We start from the raw sequence: 18,397 nt of genomic DNA, 5'->3' as shown, positions 1-18,397 counted from the left end.
CCTAGCATCATGGCATGAGGAGAATAAATCTTCGGATGGTGTGCTACAAATTCCTGCAGATTGCGCAGCCTAGAAACATATAGATGGAACATGGTCGGATTTTGCCAGGGAATCTCGAAATTTGCGCTTAGGCCTGGCTATGGATGGCGTAAATCCATTTGGTCAAAGATCAACATCTTACAGTGTATGGCCCGTTGTCATAGTCAACTACAACATTCCCCCGTGGTTGACTACGAAGAAGGGGCACCTATGGCTAAGCTTGATTGTGCCAGGGCGATATAAAGTGGAGAATATGGATGTGTATCTTCGTCCACTATTGGAAGAGCTACAACAATTGTGGATTGGCATAGAGGTGGTGGATATGAGCAGACACACAGGACGACGGAATGCTTTGATCAGAGGCATTCTAATGTGGACCATGCATGACTATCCCGGGCTAACAGAATGCTCAAGTGATCTATTGACACTCCTCACTCAGACACTGTAAATCTTGTTTTTTCCCATAGTTGATCTATTATCATGTGTATACATGCAGGGCTTCAAACAAGCGGATACAGAGCATGTGTCACATGTGGACCTAGACTGAATGCACGTAGGGCGCCCTCACTAAAGAAGCAAATCTACGAAGGTCATCAAGCGTATCTTCCAGAGAATCATGTGTTACGCGACGGCTTTTTGGGAAGAGAGCCACCAAGGATGTCTGCACAAGCATGGTTAGAGCAGAAGGAGATGTGCGATGACGGATTGCCTCCAGGGATGAAGAGACTATCTCTATGGTACGAGTTACCATACTGGCCCCGACTCATGATCAATCACTTGCTCGATCCAATGCACATATTCAAGAATGTGGGTAATCTACTATGGGACAATCTGACCGGCAAGAAAGATACTTTGGGAGCCAGAGTTGACCTTAGAAATGTGCATCGTATGGAGCAATATTGGCCGCAAACAGCATTTGATGGATCGATTAAACTCCCTAAAGCACCATGGATTTTCACAGGAGCCCAAGAACGCAAAGTAAAAGAGACCATTCGATCTTTGCGGACCCCCACTGGCGTAATGCACTCGCTCTGAACGTGTTTTACTAAAGACGGAAAGCTTACCGGTTTGAAGTCACACGATTGGCATAAAATGTGTCAGGTACGTTCATAGTGGACTTTAATATCATTGCATAAAATGTGGACTTTAATATCATTGTTGCACATACTTTACAGTTTATTTTACCGGTTGCCATTGAGGGATGTTTGTCTCTCGACATCCGTAACACAATCTACAAACTTGCAAAGCTGGTGCAATGGATCTCACAAAAGGAGATCAACGTAGACTCCATACCATTCGCCAAACTAAATGCTGCGGAGCTTGTGTGCATGTTTGAGAAACATTTTCCTACTACCATGCTAACCATTCAGGTGCATCTTCTTGTTCACATAGTTGATGAGGTGGAAATAGCTGGCACAGTTCATTCCAGATGGATGTTTTTCTTAGAACGTTTCATGAAAACGCTTAAGGGATATGTGCGTCAAAAGGCACGTCCGGAGGGTAGCATGGCAGAAGGTTGGTTGGTATCAGAGTCCCTAGTGTACATTGGAGAGTGGCTAGACGGATTTGATAAATCCCGGGACACGCTATGGCGAACCATAGATGATGAGTGCATATCTGGGATTGTCATGTGCAATCTCGGTGTTGGGAAGAAGATGACGGAAGATCTAGAGGCTAAAATCAACCGATTTTGCATGCTTCACAATCCAGTGATGCAAAAGTGGGTTTCACAATATGAGGATGCAAAGCAAGAGCGACAAAGGGCACGAATCGAGTGGAGACGGGGAAGACGACCACCGATGCACTATCCGACGGGTCTGGAGAGCCTACCAACTTTCATGAGCTTAAGATGGTTGCACAACCAATTGAAAAGCGCACAACAATGCGGTGACAAAGTGACTAAGGAAGAGTGGGAGTACTCTCGGGGTTGCGCGACCAAGGTAAGTTTGCAATGTACGACATGCTAGTGACTTTATTTCGAAACGTTTGAACGGCCACTCATAATCTTTGTTCGTTATAGTATAAGTCATACACAGCAGCATGGTGTAAAGGTCGACATTTTAGGGTGGAACGGATCGACAAAAAGTGTTTTACTCAAGATTGTGGAATCATGGCAAAATTTGAACAGTCTAGTCGACGACGTTCCTCTGATGTAGATCCCGTGGTGGCGGAACTCACTTACTTCGGCAGGCTGCAAGAGATTTTGAGGATCGATTACAAAGGATTTTTTGTAGACTTGTTCGACGTGCAATGGTTCAAGATAATCATGGAGGGTCGCAACGCTACTATGCGTAGAGGAGAGTCTGGTTTTCTTGAGGTGGATTCTACTAAGAAATGGACTGACCTAAGAGACACTTTCGTACTACCAGAGCATTGTGAACAAGTAAGTATGTAAATAGTTAACATCCCCCTTTTACAAGTTATGTGCTTGAAAGCTCTCATGTAAGTTATGTGGCTCTGGCAGGTAATATTTCATCCTACAAAGTCTACATCAAACTGGTGGTACGTCATAGAGGTAGCCCCTCGTAGTGCAAGGACGTATGAAGGCTACCATGTGCCAATCACAACGGCATCAATGGAGGAGATCAGAGAAGATGCTCAATCAGAAGCCGCTGCGGTGGTGCCAGACGAGCATCAAGATGCTACTACTCTATATGGGGTGCATGCAGAGGAGCTAAAAAATGAAATAGAGGATATGTGTTTAAACGGAGAGCTCTATATAGATATAGAAAGTTATGCTGAGTTATGCGAGGATGAGAGAGAGATCTCTTAAAGCCACAAATATTGTATTTGAACAATTTTTCTCCGTGTTGTAAAAGCTCTGGCTCTCTAAGTACCTTCCATGGTGTATAACGCTCTTTTCTACTCGCGCTCACATCTTTTGATTGAAAATTCTAAGTTTTCGACTTGGCTCTTCTATCACTCAATTCATTGCGTCATTGTATTTATATGCGTCATTACGTCATTGTATTTAATGGTCTTTGCGTCATTGTCTACTCTATTCATTCAATATTAAGTTTAAATATTCGTGTGTTTAATGCAGGTATGGATGATGAGGAGTTTCTTTCTTCTTTGTCACCCCAGCAGAGACAGTGGTACGTGGAGCGTCATCGCTCTGGCGCATCATCGCACGTTCCTACTCCATCTGCATCTCCCTCTCTTTCCGAGCATTTGGCGCGCTCCGAAGCTTTGGCGTCGACGAGACGATCTTCACACTCGTCTAGACACCGGCGCTCTAGTGGTGGCGGTGGCGGTTGTTGTGGGGATTCCGCCGCCGATGCCTCCACACCGCCTCGTGTTTGACGAGGCTCCTTACCCTCCCCTTCTTTGCCCGCCCCCACACCAGCCACAACATCGCCATCTACGCCAGGTTTTGCGCGGCTGACTGTTCCTAGCAGCTACACACCTCTACCTACTCCGCTAGGAGCCACCCCACTCGACACTCCTCGCTTTGGGGCCCAGACGCCGATGGAGACACCTGACGTCCGTACCCCCATCGAAACGCCGCTAGAGACCCCTGGCGGGACACCCAGGTTCACGCGTCACCGGCTAGAGGGCTTGCCTTACTCCGTCGACTTCAGCGGCGGCATCATCATGGATGATGACGGCAAGAAGGTGATCTCGCACATGCGTGGTCTTTGCTCTCAGCTGTTTAGACACTACATACTAAACAAATGGAGTGAAGTACCAAGTGATTTAAAAAACAGAGTCATCAGCATACTTCATGATGAGTTTCCCGTTCCAACACGGGATCAGCGCTTCAATGAAGACCTGATGAAGATTCGAATGCACAAATACTGCAAACACAAGCGTTCCGAAGTGCAAAAAGAAATCAAGAATGGGTGGAACAGGCCAGATTGGCTGGCCAAAGAAGATTGGAAGAATGCAAAGAAAGCAGCGCGCGAGAATCCCGACAAGTGGAAGCAACAAAAGGATGCAGCTAGAGCGCGAGTAGAGGCAGGGAGCTCGCACCACTTGGGGAGCGGTGGATGGGCATCATTTGAGGCCGATTTTGTAAGTCTTTTCACATTGCTCTTTATGCATGTTCGATAGTTTAGGGTTTATGAGTTTTTTAGTTCTAACATAATGAAATCTTTGTATGTTTTGACAGTGGTCGATGACAGGACGTGATCCCACACTGTACGAGCGCGAGTACGCAAGCAGGAAGGGCTTAAACGCCCTGATGGACATTCTCAGTTCTCGCGGCGGTATGGTTAGTATTAGGGTTTACTCTTTTCTATTTTTTGTATTGTTTTATAAATGTCGTTATATGTTTATACTTACTGAAAGCTGTCTTATTGTCTTTTTTTGGAGAATCCAACAGATACGCCGCTTGGACGCGATGAGACGTCTGACTAGACGACGTCAGTTTAGCCGTAGCTAGATAGCATTAGTTTAGGGTTTCTCATAGCTTATGTATCATGAGACGGATTTTATACGTCTTTTTGAACCATGTATATTATTACATTTGTCACCGCAGTTCCTTTTGCCAATCAATTCTTTATGCCTATGATGTTGTACAATTGTCATTATTACATTTGCCAATCAATTCATTTTGCCTATGATGTGTACAATTGTCAATTTTACGCTTGTCAATTTTGCAAACAATGCGTCTTGTGGGTGACTATTTTGGGTCTATTATCTACCCTTGCACTTTTTTTAAAAAGTGAATCAAGTACAATATGGTTGATGGGTGGTAGGGCATTCAATGCCCTGTCACCAAAAAAAATTTCTCTCGGGCATCGCTATGAGCGTCGCTATAGTCTTCTGTGTAAACGTCGCTATAACCGTCGCTATGAGCGTCTCTATATAGCGATGCATGTAGCGACGCCTATAGAGACGCATATAGCGACGCTCTCATAGCGACGCTCATAGCGACGGTTTTAGCGACGCCAGGGGTTATAAAAACCTAGTGTATTTCCGTCGCTAACAGCGTCACAAGAGCACACAACCTCTTGTAGTGTGGTTTGAAATCTTCAAGATTCTCACCCAAGCACCTGGCAGATTTCAAACCACCTGAAGCACTTAAAACCACCTTAAAAAATTTGAAAGTGGTCATTAAACCAATTTCAAGTGTTTTGTTTTTCACTTTCAATCACCTTCAGGTGGTTTGAAAACTTCAAAGTGCTTACATAGGTGCTTACCTAAGCACTTGGCAGATTCCAAGTGGCTATTAAGATACTTTAAAGTGGTGACAAACTATTTTAGCACTTGGAAAGTACAAGCTTCCACTTGAAGGGGGTTGAAAGCAGTATTTTAGGTACTTTAAATCTCTATCAGTACTTTAATTTCTTTGCAAAGTACTTGAAGGGGGATTAAACCACTATTCGATTGTTTTCTCAATTCTCAGATTTTTTTTACAGTTTGATAGTGGTTCTGACAGCTTGAAAGCGGTGAACAATGGTCACTATACTACTTGACAGTGGAGTTTTATAGTTTTTTACAATACATTTTAGACCTAAGAATCCAATCTTTACAAGAAATGGACAACCCAATAGATCCCCTTGTTCAAGAGGAAATCAACAACCTCAAGAAAGGAACCCAAGCCAAAAGAACTCTGAACGCTCGAGGTGAACAAAATCCATCAAATATTTGTGTCCATGCAGCTAATACAGATGAAGGACAAAACGAAGAATTTTTTATACCTTTTGGACTTTCTAATGCTCTAACATATTCTATACTGCCGCAAACAATACATGTCCAAGACGGGATCATAACCGAGTATCTTATGTAATAGTTAATTTAGATTATGTTTATAAATAATTTAAAACTTAATTATCCAAATTTCATGTCGAGAAAAGGATACTTTGATTTTTAAAAGTGTGGGAGGATGTAAGGTCTTTGATTTTTTGGGTCTATTTCAAAAATAAGAAAAATACTTTTTAATATCCGCTTCGTGAAATTTTGGTTTAAAATGCTTGTTTGACAGTATTGTAAGATTCTTAAAGTTTAAAACAAGATCATTTTCATGTTTCGGTAGATCAAATAGACGTTTAGTTCAGTTTGAAACAATATTATTTTGTTTTAGGATGATAGCATGTTAGGTGGTACCAAAGAGGAGTGTCTTGGACACTCCTTTGAGAGGAGATGAAATGGGTGTGGGTTATTCATTTTCTTTTCATATAAAGGAAAGATAAAATCTTTTTGGCTGAGGAGGTTGGAATTTAGGCGGGCAGGAAATTCCATTTCACTTTAATACTAAATCTTAAAGTGAAATGGAATTTAACTGCCTATGAATGTAAATTCCCTCTCGCTACCACTCCTTTGGGCTCTCTGTTGTGCTACCTCAATGGGTTCCTCCGCCTCTTGTGCCCATTCTCTCTCTCTCTCTCTCTCTCTCTCTCTCTCTCTCTCTCTCTCTCTCTCTCTCTCTCTCTCTCTCTCTCTCTCTCTCTCTCTCTCTCCATAGCCTCCGCTGTTGGGCTCATGCAGCGTCTGCAGGTTTGCGAGCTCAGTGCTCTCTCTCTCTCTCTCTCTCTCTCTCTCCATAGCCTCCGCTGTTGGGCTCATGCAGCGTCTGCAGGTTTGCGAGCTCAGTGCTCTCTCTCTCTCTCTCTCTCTCTCTCTCTCTCTCTCTCTCTCTCTCTCTCTCTCTCTCTCTCTCAGTCCTCCATAGCCGCTGCACGTGCTTGCGGACGTAGCACAAAGCCATATCAAAAAAGCTCCTCATTGCCAGCCATATTCAGCTTCAACAAAACCTCTCTCTCTCTCTCTCTCTCTCTCTCTATGTGAGTACTATGGCACTGTTTTGACTATCTTCATTGTCATGTCAATAGCATCCTCGCATGTTCCACATGGAATCACATAATACTCATAATGGCAAACCCCCTTTACCTTCCTCCATTATTTGCTACACAGCATATCCCAAGGGATCTTCTGCGGAGTCTACAAAACTACTGGGTTGCAAATAAGAGGGAACAAAGAAACATGCAATAAAGTATGGAACGAGCGCGAGAAGATGGTGACATTGATGAGGACGAGGCAAAGAAAATATGTCGGGCAGTTGCTAAGTGTTGGCGTAATCAAACAAACAGGCGTTTGAGGGTCTTCAATGGAGCATTCTACATCAACTTCTCAGTCATCCAACGTTCTGAGTGTTGCAACCCACATCAGAGACAGTTGGGGGGCTGATTTTCTCTAACATTTATCATACATTGTCTGAGGTGAAGACTCCTCGTTCAAACAATGAGTTATTTTTGAAATGGGCTACTATCATGGCATGCCTCAATGGAGTCAATGGGTCTGACAACGTAATGAGCAATCATGATGTTGTGAAGGCATTAAGACTTCATCAAAGAAATGTCACGAGAGCTAGTTTCCGGATGCAACCTGATAAGGAGAAGGGATCACTTCCCTTAGACACGTGTCAACGTCAACAACATAGGACCAGTACCTTAATAGTCAAAATCAGAGAAATCGTGTTTCAATTCTGGTGAATGAAAACCCGCATCTCCCCAAACAAGAAAGATGCCGTTCGAAAGAGAATCGGCAAGAGGGCACATGTGGTGCATCCGGTGCATCTCCTCAATTTACCTCAGGTATATCAGCCAGAACATCTTGAAAGTGTGTCACAATTCTTTACTTAGTAATTTTGGGTGCTTGCAAAAGCTTTAAAATGCTTTATAAATGTCTCAAAGTGCTTCAAAGTGCATCACTTAGAGCCTGCAAATTCTTGAAAGCACCCGAAAAGTGCAACTCTGTGTGCATGAAAGCACTAAAAAGTGCTTCATAGTATTTCAAAGCACTTCCAAAGTGCACTAAAGTGCTTCATGGTGCTCGAAAGTGCCACAAAGTACTTTAGAGTGCTTTCTAAAATTTAAAGTGCTTTGGAATGCTGCAGAGTGCCATAAAGTACCTCGGAATGCTTAAATAGCACTGAAGTGCTTTCAAAGAGCCCTTAAAGTGCACTTCAGAGTGCTTTTAAGTGCCCAAAAGTGCTTTAAAGTGTTGCATAGTGTTTCAAAGTGTTTCAAAGCACTTCAAAGTACTTTAGAGTGCTTCAAAGTGCTTTGAGTGCCACAGAGTGCCTCAAAACGCTTTGAAGTGCCACATAGTGCTCAAAAGTGCTTTTAAAGTGCCACCAAGTAGTTTAGAGTGCTTGCAAAGTGGACCAATGTAGTTCAAAGTACACCAAAGTGCTTCAGTGTGGTATCAAGTGCCACAAAGTGCCTCAGAGTGCTCTTAAAGTGCACTGAAGTGCTTCAAAGTGCTTTCAAGTACCCCAAAGTGCTTTACAAAGCTGTAGAGTGCTTCAAAGGCCACCAAAGTGCATGACAGGTTGCTTGAAAGTTCCATGTGGTGCTTGAAAGTACCACATGGTGCTTGATAGTTTCACAAAGTGCTTTACAATACTTTCAAGTGCCCTAAAGTGCTTTGAAGTACTGCAAAGTTCTTTAAAGTGTTCTCCAAGTGCACTTCAGAGTTCTTTTAAGCGATTTAAAGTGTTGCATAGTTCTTCAAAGTGTTTCAAAGAGCTTCAAAGTACTTTAGAGTGCTTTAGAGTGCTTGAAAGTTGTTTGGCGGACGAAGCTACGGTTTTGAGAGAAGGAGTCACATTCTAGTGGGAAACCCTTCTAAAATTCTTTTGTAAGAGAGCAACTCTAAGCCAAGAACTTGTAAAAGAATTTATGATTATTTTTCTGGGATCAATTGTATAGTGGAGATCTAGTTAGAAGTTTAGGAATTTTTGGCCGGACAAGCCATTGTAAAGACCTAAACTATAAAGGTCAGTTTTGAAGGTTTGAACATTATCTTCTTTTTATCAAAAAACGGAGAAGACAGCGTACGTTTGAAAGCTTCATCTTACTCCAACTTGTAATCTTTGCTACTGTGGCTACGATAATACAAATTCGGATTCGTTTATTGCATTGTGTTCCTCTTACTTTGCTCTTCCATTCAAGTGTAATCATTCAAGATGCGGTGTAGGTTTTCAACTACGTGTTTGGAGCCGTAAATCGCTGTTTTGAGTGCTTATATGCATATTTTATGTTGTTTTGACCCCAGGAGAGGCTTTTGGGACCCTAAAACGACCCTTTAGGATCACCTGTTCACTATTTTTGCTGACTTTGAGATGAACGATCACAATCTTTGTACTTCTCCAGAATGCTGTGATAGTGATAGGATATGCTCTTGATAGTTCCCTGTAGCTTCCCTTCAAGTTTCGTGCGAATCCGATATGATTTGCATGGTAAACGGGCGTGATGACTATAGAGCTGTGCAGAAGGACATAGGTAGATTACTTGGCTTCAGTGCGTATGATTTGCTTACAGAGTTAGTAGTTGCATCTCATCAAGTTCACTTCATTAGGAACGACACCCTAGTGAGTTTCCATGCCTCAACTTGGTCGCTTCCCTTGTATTGATATTTTATGTTGATGCGTGAGAGCTATGCTATGGACGTCCCTCACGGTGACCGGCAAAGATTGGCGCTGTTGCCGGGGATCGCCACCGTGATCGCCATAATGTTTGCGGGTCGCCGTGATGGACGTCCATAGCATAGCTCTCACGCATCAACATAAAATATCAATACAAGGAAAGCGACCAGGATGAGGCATGGAAACTCACTAGGGTGTCATTCCTTATGAAGTGAACTCGATGAGATGCAACTACTAACTCTGTAAGAAAATCATACGCACTAAAACCAAGTAATCTGCCTATGTTCTTCTACACAGCTCTACAATCATCACGCCCGTTTACCATGCAAATCATATCGGATTCACATGAAACTTGAAGGGAAGCTACAGGGGACTATCAAGGGCATATCCTATAACTGTCAGAGCATTCTGGAGAGGTACAAAGATCGCGATCGTTCATCCCAAAGTCAACAAAAACAGTGAACAAGTGATTCTAAAGGGTCGTTTTAGGGTCTCTAAAGCCTCTCCTAGGGTCAAAACAATAGAAAATACCCATATAAGCACTCAAAACAACGATTTAAGGCTCCAATCACGTAGTTGAAAACCTACACCTAATCTTGAATGATTACACTTGAATGGAAGAGGAAAGTAAGAGGAACACAATGCAATAAACGAATCTGAATTCGGATTACAGTAGCCACAATAGCGAAGATCACAAGTTGGAGCAAGATGAAGCTCTCAAACGTACGTTGTCTTCTCCGTTTTTTGATAAAAAGAAGATAGCGTATGTTTGAGAGCTTCATCTTGCTCCAAGTTGTAATTTGCGCTACTGTGGCTACTGTAATCCGAATTCAGATTCATTTATTGCATTGTGTTCCTCTTACTTTGCTCTTCCATTCAAGTGTAATCATTCAAGATTCGATGTAGGTTTTAAACTACGTGTTTGGAGCCTTATATGCGTATTTTATGTTGTTTTGACGCTAGGAGAGGCTTTAGGGACCCTAAAACGACCCTTTAGGATCACATGTTCACTGTTTTTGCTAACTTTGAAATGAACAATCATGATCTTTGTACCTCTCCAGAATGATGTGACAGTGATAGGATATGCTCCCGATAGTCCCCTGTAGCTCCCCTTCAAGTTTCGTGCAAATCCGATATGATTTGCATGGTAAACGGGCGCGATGACTATAGAGCTGTGTAGAAGGACATAGGCAGATTACTTGGCTTCAGTGCGTATGATTTTCTTGCAGAGTTAGTAGTTTTGCATCTCATCGAGTTCACTTCATTAGGAATGACACCCTAGTGAGTTTCCATGCCTCATCCTATTCGCTTCCCTTGTATTGATATTTTATATTGATGCGTGAGAGCTATGCTATGGACGTCCGTCGCGGCAACCCGCAAACATTGGCGCCGCTGTCGGGGAATTCACCTTAGGTGATGAGTGAGCGAGTGCGCAATTAGCTTCCTTAAAATAAGATCAATCCACAAATCCATTTTACACCTCAGTTCGGCTGCTAGACAAGGGTTTAGAGCTTAGTGGAGTCTAGAGTCCGTGCACCGGCTAGATCCTCTCTTAGGAGATTTAGGGAGCTGTGAGTGAGAGTGTTCAAAGCATATTTGCTCTTCAATTTCTCTAATTTGATTGAGTACTGAAATCTCACCTGAAATCTATCTTGTTTGTTTTGTTTGATTCATTTCTTTATATTCTTTCATTTCTGTACTTAGGAGTAGGATAAGTAATTTGCATTCTAGTCAGATTTGGGGCAAAAGTTAGAGCTGAGAAACCAGGAAACCATAACTTTGGCAAAAAGGCCATAAGACTCTGAAATTTAGAAAATATGACCAAACAGGGTTGATATTGATTCAAATCACCAAGTGGTAGCACGAAACACTGTAAAACACTTGATAGAGGGAGCATACAAGACCATATTAGGTATTTTGGTAAAAATCTCACATTATGGAAATCTCCAAATCGGCCGAATTCATGTAATTTGGGAATTTTCCACTTAAAGTGGGAAAAATTGAGGTGTGTGGCTAGTAAATAAAGTGAAAATCTCATAGGATTGTGGTGTTGATAAACACCAAAAGTCAAGAGGATGTACAACACATGGATTTGAATAATAACTATAAATTACATAAAACAAAGGAAGATACAAAAAAGATTTTGTTTACAAATTGACTAGTATAGTCACAATAGAAGCTCCACATAATTCTACTCCACATTTGATACCATATCTGAACTTTGATCCAAGTGTGGCTGATATGCACGAGTGAGGCCTTCTTTGGCTTTTAGAGCATGTCTTTCTGGAATCTTTATTCTAGAAAATGGTCCTTCTTTGTTGGGTCTCCAGGACCAAACAATTGCATCTATAGTTTCCCACACTTGTGGGTCCTTATAGTTGACAGCCCAATAACCCTTCCAACAATTATTGTAAGCTTGAGTATCTGTCATCCCACTTTTTCTCGCGCAAGGTGCCCAATATTGAATCAAGAGTTTTCTGTAGTTTGGTGATGTAGGCTCATTATCAATGTCAGATAAAGCCATTGCAAGCCACACTGGATAGATTTCTGTGTCACTCGGAACAAGCATATGAAAGTCACCTTGGTGCACATCAGACATAGGGTCAAACTCTTCCCTTGGCCTATCTCGTTGAGGCCCACAAAAATGATCGTTCAACTCTTCAAGGCCTAGGAATCTTTCTGCTCCTTGTTGCAAATTCATTGTAGTGCTTTGTAGATGAGAATATTCTTGAGTTTTTGGCCAAAACATTTCATACAAGACTCCCTCTGATATGATTGCTTTTCCAATCTCTTCAATTACCTTACTCCAATAATCTATCACGGGTCTATAATATCGCAGAATACTTGAACCATTCCCTAAAATTTTCCAAAATTTTATATAGTTCTTTAGCCCCAAAATGACTTCTTCGTGGGCCTTGACATACTCTGCCATTTGTACTAGAGGTGGATCTCCATGTGGTAACATTGGCTTGCCTTCTGTGTCTGTTTTCCAAAGGCGAATACTTCCACTCCAACTTGATACACCTACATGTGCCTTATATTGCATCATTGGTGTCTCATCCTGCATAAAGAACCTGAACTGAAGCGGTTTGGAATGTCCAACAAGTATGTCTTGTCCATCACAAAGATAGCCATCACAATATTGCTTGAAATCGGGGATCTTTGTGAGAAAAAATGGAGCTGGAGATGAAGATGAGCTGTTTCGTAATGTATCCATCAAATGTGGCAAAGTATAGGTTTGTGTAACTCTCAACTTCTCTGAAAACCTACTAAACATGGCGTCTATGTCCTCATGTGTATGCCCAACCATTAAAAATCCCAGCTGGATGGTTTTGAAAACACCCCTTGCAACAAGCATTGACAAATAGGCAAATAAGTATCGATTTTTGTTTTCCCCTGCACAATTATCCAATTGTAGCAACAAGTTCTCTGGAAATCTGCGAAATGTTGACCCCAATTCCTCTTCTGCAATTTCTGACGACTGCACAATGGGCTCTTTTCCATCACTCAAGTTATGGTAGTCCAAAGCATCCCTTGAGTTCAAAGCATGTAGTAGTGAAATATTGCTCCTTGGAAGTCCATTTGTTACTAGATCACCAAGAGGATGCTTATCTATCCTCTCGAGGTTATGTAAACAATTAGCAATTGAGCCAATTGTAAGATTTGGATCAGCTGGCCACAAACCATTCAAGACAAAGTGTCCGTAATGACCTTCTCCATGTCCATGAGTGATCATGCCAATCAATGCCACCTGCAGATTATATCCTGAATCCACACCCTTGGGAACAATGCGTAATCTAGGAATGGCAGTCTTCTTTTGATCCATCTTATCATGGATTATGCATACATATTTTTGTGGTTGAGTTTCTGAATACGTGCGCCATGCATAATATAGGCTTCTGCAACTCTTTTGTTGTGCCATGTGAACTTCTCTCTCCCTCAAGAGAAGAGCTCTCTCTTCAGGAGAAGGCTTAGCTTCTAACCTTGCCTTGATTGAGCTACAAATATTGCACTTAGAGAACTCACTCGTCTTTGTTAAAGTGACATGTGGGTACTCTTTGTTCCAAATTCTACCAAAAGAAGATTGGGATAGCTTCTTCTCATAGCCCATTCGGTCAAGTGTCGTGTTGATTTCACATAAAATATCCACTTGTTTGTATGTTGATGGAATCACCAATTGAGTCTCTCTTGAGCCATCTAGCATTGTTCTACTTCTATGTGGCATCTTCTCAGAGTTGTTTTCCACAAACTCATTTAGTAGTGCTCTTGCTAAACTAGTATGTTGAAGTCCCCTTCTCAATGTACATGTGTTCCCATGTACATATTGGCGCACACCATTTTCAAAGTTCTCCTTGTATCGATAAAATGATGTCTTTGGTATTCCATGTAGCTCATACCATGCTCTACAACAAACAATAGAGCCATTTAGCCTGAATTGGTATCGTGACTTCTCATCTTTCTGATAACATATAGAAAGAACATCATAAATATAATTAGTGCGTGATTTTTGAGACTCTCCCCAAAATTGTTGTCGTAACCTTATCACCATATCACGATCTGCAAATTGGTAGCATTTTTGTGCACAACAATCAATGCATGATACCCTTTGAATTGATTTGTTTGAAAGGTAAAAAGTCGAAGCTGGTGCTGCTTTTGATTTTTGAGTCCTGTTCATGAAAGTGTATCGTCTCTTCCTTGACAACTGGACAACATTACTCCCATCAAGTTTTTTTCCAACATTGCCATCGTTGGATACATCCTCATATGTAGCATGCATGCCATCAACAGGAACAAAGCGTTGTAATGGGCTCCCATTCAACATTGTTGTCTGCTTGATGGGCCACTTTAGCAAAGTGATGCTACCCACTTCAACCACATCATCAATGCTTGCATTTTCTCTTTCAATACCCACACCCACACAATCAGGACCAAGTTCCTGAAAGTTGACATAATCATGTGGAAATACATATAAGATGGTCCCTTCATTCATGGTTTGCATCATTGTGTCATCTTTTAAAAGGTCCCTCTGATTTCTCCAAGACTCTCGAATCATTGCTTCAAATTCTGGGCTTGTCATAGGTATTGCATCTGTAACTAGAGGATCAGAATGATCATGTTCTTCATCACCATTGTAGCTTTCGTGTGGAGCAATTAAGTTCCCATTTAATACAAAAGGTTGCAAAAGAAGCTTTGACCATCGAACAGCACTCCATAATGAGCCTTGGAGAGATGAAGTATCCATTGTAGGAAAAGGTAGGACCACATCCTTCAAGCATTCCTCCACTAGTATGGAGACATTTCCCAGCCCTATCTTTGTACAACCACAAGTGGAATCTGGATCTGTTCTACACACACAACCAATACCAACGATTTCATTGTCAAGTATCATATGTACTTTCTCCCGAGATTCGAAGTCCATCCTGTAAGTAAAAAGATTACATTGTTAAATCCATAGTTATAGAAAAATACTCTTCAAACAAAAAATCATGCTACAACATGAAAAAGGTTTGCATAGGTTGGACAAGTGGTGAACCTTGAGACCAAATCCTCCTTGCTATATTAATGGAAGCAAGGTTGGACAAGTGGTGGACCTTGAAACCAAAGCCTCTTTGCTATATGAGAGCATAGGTTGGACAAGTGGTGGACCTAGTTGTAATACCCACTGCCACCTATCAACTACTATAGGACTATGCTTTCCAATGTCCAAGTATCCCTTGAGTCTTTCAAGGTTGAACACGTGGTGGACCTTGAAACAAAAATCCCCTTTCTATATCAGAGCATAGCTTGGACAAGTGGTGGACCTAGTTATAATGCCCAATATCCAAGGTGAAATACCTTAGGACTTTGCTACCTTGCTTGCCAATGTTTATGTAGCCCCTCATTTCTTTAATGGAAGTAAGGTTGGACAAGTGGTGGACCTTGAAACCAAAGCCTCTTTGCTATATAAGAGCATAGGTTGGACCTAGTTTTAGTACCCACTACCACCTATCAACTACTATAGGACTATGCTTTCCAATGTCCAAGTATCCCTTGAGTCTTTCAAGGTTGAACACGTGGTGGACCTTGAAACGAAAATCCCCTTTCTATATTAGAAAGGTTGAACACATGGTGGACCTTGAAATGAAAATCCCCTTTCTTTATCAGAGCATAGCTTGGACAAGTGGTGGACCTAGTTATAATGCCCAATATCCAAGGTGAAACACCTTAGGACCTTGCTACCTTGCTTGCCAATGTTTATGTAGCCCCTCATTTCTTTAATGGAAGCAAGGTTGGACAAGTGGTGGACCTTGAAAGCAAATCCTCTTTGCTATATGAGAGCATAGGTTGGACCTAGTTGTAATACCCACTGCCACCTATCAACTACTATAGGACTATGCTTTCCAATGTCCAAGTATCCCTTGAGTCTTGCAAGGTTGAACACGTGGTGGACCTTGAAACCAAAATCCCCTTTCTATATCAGAGCATAGCTTGGACAAGTGGTGGACCTAGTTATAAAGCCCCTCCTTTCTTTAATGGAAGAAAGGTTGGAAAAGTGGTGAATCTTGAAACCCAAACCCTTTGGCTATATATAGAGGATATCTTGGACAAGTGGTGGGCTTAGTTGTAGTATCCAATGTCCAAGGTCCAAGGTGAACTATGTAAAGACCTTACTTCCAAAAACAGAGTCGTACAAGTGGTTCTCCTTGAAACCAAAACCTCTTTAGTGTATTAGAACATAGCTTGGAGAAGTGGTGGACTTAGTTGTAATGGTGAATGTCCAAAGCAAACTATTATAGGACCTTGCTTCCCAAATCAAGTTTGGACAAGTGGTGGATCTTGAAACCAAAACCCCCTTACTCTATTAAAGCATAGCTTAGATAAGTGGTGGACCTAGCTGCCATGGAAAATGTTCAATCTGAACTGTTGCAAGACCTTAAATATAGTATGGGACATAATCTAGAACTGCTATAGTAAATTAGTAGTATAGCTAATATGTTAATATTTGTATTATATTTAAGTATATGCTAATATAATTTATGTTCAAAATTTCACTAATGAAGAATGTTCCCATTTAGCACTCCAGATGCGGGGTCTTAGGGCAATGCCACAATGGGGTGACAAGGCAGCGCTTCCACGTGAGGTTTGGGGGTAGCGCTCTTGATGGGGATGTGGAATATAGCGCTCTCGATGGCGGGGCTTGGGAGGTTGATTTTGGGATATTGTTCTGGGTGGGGTCCGCCCAAAGATTTTTTTTTTTTTAAAGTGAATTCCTAGTATAGAGTTACGCATGTTTTTCATATTTTCAACCATGATTTCTTTAATTTTGGCCGTGTGAATTGGTTAATTTTTTATATTGCTTTTGTTTTTTTTAATCCTATGATAAAACATGGACTTGTAGCATACGTGGCATTCTAATAAACCCTATCAAGATTAGGCACACAGAGAGCGCACGAGAAACGCACACAGAGAAAGCAGGCGAGTAGCAAACACACAGAAAGCGCACACGGATCGCACACAGTTGGAGTATACGCGCGCGTAGAGGAGCAAGCTCGGCATCGTACACAACACACAGGTGGAGTGCACAGGATTGAAAGTTCGCGCACAAGATAAAGAAACAGCAGCGTACACAACGCTTTCCAGAAGGGCAGGATCGGGCAGTCTTCTCAGGAGACATTGCACACCTCACGAATAGAGAAAAAACAGGTATTTCTCTCTCTCTCACTCTCTGTCTTTCTCCATATAGAGATGATGGTTCTCTGTAACTCTTCTTGCACACACACTCTCTCGTCAAAAGACAGAGATACATAGTTTAAAAGTATCCCCGCACACATACACATATTCCCACACATCGTCTTCCTCTCTTCCACATACATAACCACAGTGAAATCTGTTATCTTGCTGTCTCTCTCTTGAAAATACATGCACATATTCCCACACATCGTCTTCCTCACTTCCACATACATAACCACAATGAAATCTGTTATCTTGTTGTCTCTCTCTTGAAAATACGTGCACATATTCCCATACATCGTCTTCCTCTCTTCCACATACATAAACATAGTGAAATCTGTTATCTTTCTCTCTCCTCTCTCTAAAAAACAGGTATTTATCTCTCTCTCTCTCTCTCTCTATCTATCTATCTATCTCTGTATCTTGCTATCTCTCTCTTGAAAATACATGCTCATGTATGTGTGCGTCTGTGTTATCTATGTGTATGTATGTCTATTTGTGTTATTTCATTGTAATACTCATACATAATGCAGATACACAATTACACTTAATTACGATATGCACACATAGTATATATACATACATAAATATCACAAATAACTAACACATTGTAATACTAGTAAAATTGAATGGAAGACTTACTTGCGTGATCTGTTAAAGTCGATTCTTGTAGCGAGTTCTGGATGTATGCTGAGTTGATTTTCCTCTAATCCATTTGTAGATATAATTGTAACTTCTGTTTCTCAAAAATAGTAGTGTTGTTTAGTGATACACCTAATGGACATAAATGGTTTAAACTAGGACATGTAGACCAAAAATACATGTAGACCTTGTTCAAATTCTCTAACCACTCTCTCTAACATGGTGACATAATTTAGGTGTGATAAATTCATATCTATGCAAACTACTATCAGTTTAGGCTTGTTAATTTGAATTTGTTTGAATTTATGTACAATATAATGTTTTGAGGTTTGCATATTTGAATTTAGGTGGTATAATGATATCTTTTTGTGGTAAACTTGAATTTAAAATCAATTTCGCGTGGAATATTTTAGATTTAAGTAGTAAAATTTAAATTTTTATAAAAAAGTTTGAATTTTAAAATTTGGGCGGGATATTTTGAAATTTAGGCGGGATATTTAAGATTTGGGAGGAATATTTTAAATTTAGGCGGGAAGGTTTTGAATTTATAGCGAGATCTCCCTTACATAAGAGAGTATAGGTTGGACAAGTGGTGGACCTTCAAGCTAGAGCATCCATGCTACTGGACATGAT

Source organism: Adiantum capillus-veneris, chromosome 6, assembly GCF_014529385.1.
Source record: "Adiantum capillus-veneris isolate H3 chromosome 6, ASM1452938v2, whole genome shotgun sequence".
Classification (NCBI taxonomy): domain Eukaryota; kingdom Viridiplantae; phylum Streptophyta; class Polypodiopsida; order Polypodiales; family Pteridaceae; genus Adiantum; species Adiantum capillus-veneris.
Note: the sequence above shows the minus strand (reverse complement) of the source record.